Genomic DNA, 9,366 nt, shown 5'->3' with positions numbered 1-9,366 from the left:
TCATGTCAGCAACTTAAACCGCAAATGGTTCAGGAAAAATGTTCTTTGTCCTATAGTTGCAACATTATTGTAACCTTGAAACTGTTTCAAAATAAAAACTGAGAATTATATTCAAAACACTGAGTATACTGGAAAAACGCACTTGACTTGAAGCCAAGTGGCTGTGAGTCCCAATTCCACCACTGACTCAGTGTGTAACCTTGAGTAAGGTGCTTTGTCAGGCCCCAGAGTCTCATGCTCTAAAACCAGGAGTAGCACGACAAAGCTCTCCACGGTCTCTTCCATGTCTTAATATTCCACACCCATAGTACTCCCTGCCTGAATTTCTCCAGGCTCCAGTTGTGTCTTGGCCTTCAGATGCCCCAGTGCAGCCCCTAGGGATTCTGGCTGGCGATGACAACAGACAAAAATAGTTGTGGCCAAGGTCTCCCGACTGCAAAGCCAATGCCCTGGCCTCAATCAACTTGAGCAGCACTCTCCCCGATCGCTCTTTTCGGCGGTGGAGCAGTCACGCCTGCCAGAGTGGGCTCTCGATGGCTCGGCGGCCGGCTGAGGGGGCCTAGAATCGGCGGCGCGGCGCAGGGCGCGCTCCCAATCGCTGGCTCCCGCCGCACTCGCGGCTCCGAGCTTTCCGGCTCCGCCCCGCGCGCGCCCCTCCCGTCGCGCTGCCTCGCAGTCGCCGCCGCCGGCAAGTCCCTGCTGCGCTGTGGAGCGGTTAACGTGGCAGGACTGACGGGCGCTGAGCGGTGGGGGACCCCAGAAGGTGAGCAGTCTGGGATCCTGGGAGTGGAGACGCTGCGGGCGAGGGGACGGTGCGCGAGCTGCCTGCCCACTTGGGAGGGCTATCACACCCGGGCCTGCACTGTGAGTTGGGCGGCTTGCGGGTCCCCAGGGTGGTCGCGGCTGCGAAGTGGTGGAGGAAGCTGGGACCCGGGGTGCGGGAATGGAAGGAGGGATTAGGTGTCGTGGCTGAAGGGGCCGGAACTCGCCAAGGAAGGACAGAACTGGTGCGCGGGGACAACTGAATGGCCAGTGCGGTCAGTCCTCCTTTCCCCGGGCTCCGGGAAAGTCTGGTTTTACCCGAGCACAACAGGTGGGCGTGGACTCTGCCCGCGGGCGGGAGCCCAACACTCCCGGCGTGCGGGGAAGGTCGGAAGGTCAGAACCCGACTGGCCGGACCCGCCCAAGTGGCGCGCATTGCGCCCCGGGTCGGTCGGAGCGGGGCCCCAACCCGGCTTCGGGCGAGGCTCTCAGCTCCCGCACCTCACCCTCCAGGCGGGTTTCCAGAAGCGCTCTAGAAAAGGGAGTGGATACTGCCGTCTACGTGAGGACTATTTCCAGTTCTCTTAGGGAAAGAAAGCCTTCGCTGGAGTAGCGTTAGCTTAGTGTGAGGAAACATTTCCTCTTACCCTACGCTTGGCCTGCAAAACATCATTTCAAGTGATTGTAAGTGTTTAGAAACTTTATAAAGTGCTTTATGGTACTTACTAATCACAATAATGTATACTTCTGGCAAGTTAAGATGATTTTCATAACTGTCAACTCAGATAATAGGAGCCAAATCATTTGAGCTCCTTCCTTAAGGATCATAATTATACATTATTTTTATGTGCGTTCATTCATTCAAATATTCAGCACCTTTTATGTGTAGGCTTCGCACCCTGAAGGAACTTAAAGCCTAGAGGAGACGTTGAAAGGAGTGGGGAGAATGTGCCCACAAGTACTGTTCAGAACTTTTGGAGAAAATAATCTAGGGAGGTTAAAGTGTGAGGAAAGCAGAAGTCTCCTCAGAGCTGAGCATTAGATGGATGGGGAGAAAAGAATTATCTTGTTTCATTTTCCACATGTTTTAGAAAGTGTGTCTGATAAAGTCATTTTAGATCAGCGGTGAAGCTGAGACTTGTCTTACATTTTAACACCATTGATTTTTTTTTTCTTTAATAAAATGGGTAAGCAGGCAGTGTTTATACCATAAGAATAGTGACAGTTGAAAAAATTACTGGAGGTTCGATTTGTCTTAGAATGCAGTTATTTTATATAGATAGCTATAATATAGGAAAAGACTTCTGACCTGACAGTCAGGCGACCTGAATTTAAGTACTTTAGTTTTTAAGCAATGCATCTGTCTTCCATCCAGCTTTCCTTCAGAAAGGGGGTTGAGGCCATTTATAACTTTTTCGAGCCCTTCTTAATTATCTTATGAGCGGAATAAAGGTTAAACTGAATTTATTTTGGCCCTTTACTATTCTAAAATTCTTTTGTTCTAAATCCTGGATAACTAGTTTATGACCTCTGCATTTAAAAAAAAAAAAAAAGGTTTTTGGAGCATGTATCCTGTATCGCTAATCTTAAAACCATGGTATGGCTCTAATTTCACTAAATAAAATGTTTTATATGTGTACTTTTTTAGTAATTTAGTTCTACTTATTTCCTGGATAATGCTTCTCTGGGTGAATATATCAGCATCTATTTATATCCTTTTGTGTTCGCGTGGTATCTATATGATGAATAAATGCATATTTTTGTGTATATACCCAAAATATACCTTATTTATTTAGTATATTTTTTATGTAAGTAAAATTATCAGAAAGTTGAAATTACCTCTTGAAACACCAGAAACATTTTTTTTCTTTAATGTTTTGGGAAGAGATCTGAAAAGAAAAAAAAAAAAAAGAAAAGAAAAACATACATGTATACAGTCCCTTCATCTTAATTCCAGTGTTGAAAAGGCTCTGGAAAATTTTTTTCTTAACTCATTTGTCAGCAAAATATAACGTGAACTGATATGAAGCTATTTATAGTCATTATTTAATCCCACCTTATGTATGTTTCATCTTTTGCTGCAGAGATATCAATGAGTTTGATTGATGGAGTGCTGCCCCAGACTGTCTTGGGGGGTTAGAGGTAATAGATGGTATGTTCACTGTATTATTTGGGTGGGGCCATAAGGGTGGCAGCCAAAAGGCAGAGTTATAATGGAGTTTTTCCAGGGAGCTGTGCTTGCAAAGTTAGGAGCCTAGCTGGGGATCTGGCAAATAGTAAGAAGCAGTGTCTGTCAATAAAACCCCTCTGGTAGGGCTTCAAGAAGGTCAGAAATGTAGCTAAATTCTAGTCTGGGTATTCCATAGGCTATGTTGTGGATTAGAAGTGAGAGCCATGAGAAAAAGGCAAGATGTCAGACCATAGTGTGGATTAAGGCTGATTCTGTGGATGCTGACCCTGATCTAAGAGTTACAGTTCGAAGGGGAGAAAGGAGGATATTCTAAGGCAGGCAGGGTCTAAACCAAGAAGTCCTAAGTGAAGATTGCATGAACAGCGAATATAAGGATAGAGTTATTGAAAAATTGGGCAAGGATTCCTGTGGCTCTTGTGCACTTTTCTCTTCTACTTAGTAGTCTCATGTTGCCCTGCTTTTTAAAATGTCTCTGCTTTATTAAATAGTATTTTGGTTGCTTCCTTGGTTGCTTCCATCACCATTACCATCCTGCTTGACTTCTTCCTGATCTCAGTGACTTTGCTCCTTCACTTTTAATATGGTATTCTGTTCCATCCTAGCTAGAATCCAGATAACTGGATTATTAGTCATGCCTAAACTAAGAATAAATAGGCTGTGAGAGACCTCTCAAGAGACTTAGGTCAGTAAAGTTCATGATCTTTGAAACAATTAATTACTGTATGTCCTTTAAAAAACAAAAAACAAAAAACTTTCTTTGTTTTCTTCTTACTGCAGTTTCAGTTTGGTACCGAGTACCAAGAGATTGTTTTAAGTTACTTTCAGATGAGTGAGGTGGGAGATAAGAGAAGAATAAATTTTCTATCTTAAAATGTACCTTCTGGCACTCCTCAATGCCCAGAATGAAATCTGTCTTCCTGGAGGGAGATGGAAGAGTTGGTTTGCAGAACAAAGAGTGATAAAAATTATCAAGAATATCCAAAGACTGAACTAACACTGTTGGTACTTATTGATTTAATGTCTAGATGGGAAGAGTCCTTTGAAAGTTGATGTTTCTAGAAGACTTCACACTTTAACAAAAAGCCTCAAAGACCTAAGAGGAGGCATAAGAGGAGAATGAAGTGATAAAGAAGAACAGCAAAGTTATAATGATTCGATTCTTCAGTGGGTATGTCAGTACCTCTCAGTAATAGTGATTAGAGAGACTTTATGAAGAGGCTATATGAAGTAGTTGAAGGAACATGGGCATTGAAACCAGACAGATGCAGGCATTATCTTATTCTGCTTAAATAACATCTTGACCTTGGACACATTTCTTGTTACCATCATCTGTAGAATGAGGATGATAAAATTTAAGTTTCAGTGTTACAAGGATTAAAAGTTTTTAGTAAGTAAATTGTCAAAAAATGTTAGTTCCTTCTGTGATCACTGCCTTCGAGTTGCTTCATACTGCTGAGTTCCCCTTGCTTCCCCACAACACTTCCTTTTAGCCTTCAGGGGTTTTCTCTTTTGTACTCTGAAAGGAGAATTGCCAGAACCGGCAGGACTTCAGTGGGGCCCCCACTGGCAGTCTCCTTCACTTAATTCAGTTTCTGTCATTGTTCTCATCCTAATAGTAATCTGCAGTACCTCAGAAAAACAGAAGAAGAAGGCAAAGTAAGTCACATCCCTACTTGTGGCGTTTATGTCAGTTCATAAATTTCTCTATAACTCTTGTGTCTTTCATCTTTCACCTAACTTCTCTATCTCATAGGATGTGTTCTCCGTTGGTTCTTGGAACTATGTGCATCTGCCATTCCTATTGGCTTGTATGCAGTGATAAGCAGCATTCTCCCCAACCCTACCAAGTTTGCAGGAAACACTCTTGGAATCTTGCTGCACTTAATATATTTTCATTATATATTAAAATATGATAGTAATGCTGTGCCTGGGCATGTTACAAGTTAGACTTTGTGTGAAATGACAAGAAACATGGGTTAAGTTGATTTTATGAGAATCTGTAGTCAGAATTCCCCCCAAAATGTTAAATTTATGGTGCAACAAGCTGTTTTTACTTTGGAAGGGGTGTGATATGAAACTTAGTTCTAAGTATGAATGGCACAAATTTTTATGTGAACTTTTATATGAGGTTAATTAAAAGCATCTTTTCTTCTTTTATTCATATTCCAGGGGTAGCTAAGAGAAGATTCTGTTTATATTTAGAGTATTTAATGTTAGATAATTTGATCCAAACTCTTAGAAATGGCCACTCTAAGTAGGTGTGATATTAATTTGTTATATAATCTTCTAATAAAAATCCTATCATAGTATGAACAAAAAGGAATATTTCAATTTCTTGATTTAAATAGTATTTAATGATGTTATTTCAAAGATTGTGTTCTATAGAACACTAGTTTCACAACATTCCCAGCTAGGGGAAAAAAGAAAAAGGTAGACGGATGCCTGGGTGGCTCAGTAGGTTAAGGGTGGGACTCCTGGTGTGGGCTCAGGTCTTGATCTCAGGGTCATGAGTTCAAGCCCTGTGTTGGGCTCCACACTGGGCATGGAGCCTACTAAAAAAAAGAGAGAGGGAGGAAGAGAGAGAGAGAGAGAAAAAGAAAGAAAGGTAGGGTTTGGGAAGATGACTGTAGTTAAAACATCAAGTGGTATATATATATATATGTCCTCCTGGCAGTATATAGTACCCATTACCATATTACATTTATGGAGACCGTCTGTAGGAAAGAAACTGGCAACTTGGCATTTTAAAAGCACTTTAGGAAACACTGCTTTACCTTCGGACCCTCTCTTAATATGTAAGCGTCTGCACTTGTAGTTTTCATAATTATAAATTTTTTTAAAAGATTTTATTTATTATTTATTTGACAGAGAGAGAGACAGCCAGTGAGAGAGGGAACACAAGCAGCGGGAGTGGGAGAGGAAGAAGCAGGCTCCCAGGGGAGGAGCCTGATGCGGGGCTCGATCCCAGAATGCCAGGATCATGCCCTGAGCTGAAGGCAGACGCTTAACGAACGACTGAGCCACCCAGGCGCCCCAAATTATAAATTTTTTTTAAGTAAACTCTACCTCCCAATGTGGTACTCGAACTTACCACCCTGAGATCAAGAGTCACATGATCTTACTAAGCCAGCCAGGTGCCCCTTTAATTATAATTTTTAATGAGAATCTAATATTCTTTGGATACGTCAAACTTTATTTAGCCATTTCTCTGATGTTGGACTTGGCATTTTCCAATTACTACTTTTATAGGGCTGTAGTCAACACTGATGCTTCTGATATTTTCCTTTTTCTTTCTTTAACATGAATTTTTTCTTTTTTTTAAAGATTTTATTTTTATTTGACAGAGAGCACGTGCAAGTACAAACAGGGGGAGTGGCAGGCAGAGGGAGAGGGAGGAGCAGGCTCCCAGGCTAAGCCGGGAGCCTAATGCTAAGGGGCTTGATTCTAGGACCCTGGGGTCATGAACTGAGGCAAAGGCTGACGTTTAATCAACTGAGCCACCTAAGCGCCCTTTCTTTAGCATGAATTTTCAAAAGCAAGATGCTTTTGTCAGATGACTTTGATATTTTAATGATTTCTGATACATTTTCCAAAAGAGGTAAACCTCTTTATACTGTCGCTATGAAACTGTTAGGTTTTCTAAATTCTACCATACAGAGTATTGGTTCTAAAAGTTTTTGTATTTATCATATTTAGATTTAATGTACATGTAATTTTGAACCATTCAATTAAATCAAATTCTTATTGGGCTTCAATCACTATTGTACACTAAACATTTTAAAATATTAAAATAATGATAATTTATTTTTATTTTTAGGGTTATGAAGAATTAGACTAAGATTAAGTTCATCCCAAATCATATCATACGTTTGAATTTCATTGTCATTTTCCTATTTTCTGAAGCAGTTACAGTTGCTATAGCTTATCTAAAAGTACCAAGATAAATCTTTCTTACCCAATTTAATAGAGGAATTATAGGTGAGTAGTGGATGTTAATCAACTAATAAAATGATCCATATTACAATCTAGCCTGAGTATTCTTTTTTTTTTTTTTTTTTTAGGATTTTATTTATTTATTTGACAGAGAGAGAGACAGCCAGCGAGAGAGGGAACACAAGCAGGGTGAGTGGGGGAGGAAGAAGCAGTCTCACAGTGGAGGAGCCTGATGTGGGGCTCGATCACATAACGCCGGGATCACGCCCTAAGCCAAAGGCAGACGCCCAACCGCTGTGCCACCCAGGCGCCTCATAGCCTGAGTATTCTTACCTATAAATTAATAGTGTTAGTAGATATTTGATGTTGGTGGTTAAATGAAAAATCCATTTACTACAACACCTCTTTAGAGATTCTGATTCAGTTGTTTTAGACTTGGCTTGGGTATTTTTTTTTTTTAAGCAGCTAGAGTTGTGAACCACTCATCTGCTATAGGTCTGCTATCATGACATGCTTAGTTTCCTTTAATTATAAGAATTTACCTATCTCCTCTGTGTTGTTCCCCTTGCTATTTTCCCTTTTTAATTCTTTGGACTCCTTATCCTTGGAAGAGTTAGAAGATGAAGCCGATTTTGTGATTTACTGAAAGATGTAGGGGTAAGTAGGTAGAGAAGGAGCCCAAATATAAAGTAATGACTTCTCCCCCTCCCCATGTCATTTCTGCACATTTTGTTCCTTAACATTTTAATATAAAAATACTGTTTTTCCTTTTTGCCCCTGTGGAGAGGCTTCCTAGCAGTGAGGAAAGAGAATAAGCTTTATTGCCAAAGAGACCTGGGTTTATTCTCAGCTCTACTATTTACTGATATCTTAATAGTTTCTTTATCCATAAAATAGAACCAGTAGTATCTTCCTTGCTTTCTTCCTTGTGATGATTAGAGATGGTATAAGTTAAGTGCCTAAAAAGTTCCTGGCTCAGTAAATAATAGCTGCTATTGCCATTCTTGTGATTTGGGAGTCTCTTAGGAAGGTGAAAGGCATAGCCAGGAACTACAACAGCATGCTATACATGTGTCCTCCTCATTTGTGATATTACCAAGATGATGCTGACAAATGGTATTGTGAATTTTAAAAGTTAGGAATTTAACAGAAGTTTAGTTTGTTTATTAGTTTTTAAGGGTTTCATTTTAGAAGTTTTAAAATCACTAAGAATTTGGAGCTAGAGAAAAGAACATTATCCGTAATGCTACTACTCTAATAATTATGGTTAAGATTTTTGAATCATGATTTGGAAAAATACCAGAAGAATCTTGCAATCTTAAGTGATAGCTGGAGAAGCCAAACATTTTAAGAACCAAAAATATAGTGGAAGAAGTATACCAAGAGGAAACATTATAAAAATAGGGGAATTAATCATGAAAGCTTTCCTGAAGGAAGTGGTTCTTTTAGCTGAATTTTATGATTTTTTAAGGATTATTTATTTTAGGGATTTTTTTTTTAAGATTTATTTATTTTAAAGATTGATTCATTGTTTGATTGATTGATTTTAGAGCATGACCTAAAGCTCTATTTTAGAGAGTGAGTGTGTGCACAGTGGGGAGGGGCAGAGAGACTCTAAAGCAGACTCTGCTGAGCACAGAGTCCGACGAGGCTCAATCTCAAGACCCTGAGATGACAACCTAAGACAAAACCAAGAGTCAGCTGCTTGCCTGACTGCACCACCTGGGCACCCGTAGCTGAATTTTAAGATAGTTTATTTAGAAAGAAAGAAGCAATATATTTCAGATTCAAAGATGGAATAAATACAAGATTTAAAAATCATGAAGATAAAACTGTATTAACTCTAAAATTATAAATTATAAAATTATAAATATAACTTTAGGACTGTGCCTAGAGATATTTAAAGTACAGTAAGAAAAGAAAAAAAGACCTCATTTTTTCTTTACCAGGGGCATCCTCCCTTAGGGAACATTTTAAGCATGACCTAAAGCTCTCTGTAACTTGTGAGTTCGTATTTTGTAACCTGTAATTTTGCAAAGCTGAATCACAGGTCAAAGAGAATCTTAATTTAGGTCAGGATAGAAATGATCCAGCTTCTTTCTACAGTAATTCTAATTACTGTTTTGTTTTGTTTTGGGGCGAAGGTTTGGACTTTAAGCTTTATGTATGTTTCCTGAAGCGTGGGAGATTTTTGAGAAGTTGTTGTTGTTATTTACTTTATGCTTTTTGAACAAAACTGAGAAAACTAAAGACTGGAGGCTGAGTTGAAGCTGTTGTGATGGCTTTTAGAGAAGTGAGAGTTGAAGAAAGTAATTTTAATTTTCATACGCTGTATTTCAAAACTTCAGGCACTTGATACATTCTGGAATTAGTTCTACTTAACTGCATAATGGCTTGTTCCTTTTGTAAATTGGTCTTTTCATGCTCTGGAAAGAAAAAACAAAGCAACAGATCTTATTTTGTGTTTGTTGTTCTCTTTG

General features: G+C 39.7%; 1 protein-coding gene across 13 annotated transcripts in view; it reads left to right on the top strand.

Annotated features, from left to right (window-relative positions):
* The first annotated feature begins 558 nt into the window (after positions 1-558).
* HEATR5A (HEAT repeat containing 5A) overlaps positions 559-9,366 on the top strand; it is a 106,979-nt gene continuing 98,171 nt past the window's right edge. For 4 of the 13 annotated variants that reach the window (XM_048222383.2, XM_026513554.4, XM_044389450.3 and 1 more), the window contains exon 1: positions 559-763. The gene's annotated coding sequence lies outside the window, so the exon portion shown is untranslated. Of the gene's footprint in view, positions 865-912; positions 1,447-2,846; positions 4,610-7,014; positions 7,076-9,366 lie in introns of those variants that run through there. The other 9 variants (XM_057306462.1, XM_057306463.1, XM_057306459.1 and 6 more) reach the window with 9 other exon arrangements.

Source organism: Ursus arctos, unplaced genomic scaffold (assembly GCF_023065955.2).
Source record: "Ursus arctos isolate Adak ecotype North America unplaced genomic scaffold, UrsArc2.0 scaffold_37, whole genome shotgun sequence".
In the NCBI taxonomy this organism is placed as follows: domain Eukaryota; kingdom Metazoa; phylum Chordata; class Mammalia; order Carnivora; family Ursidae; genus Ursus; species Ursus arctos.
This window is presented reverse-complemented; position numbering and strand designations above follow the sequence as displayed.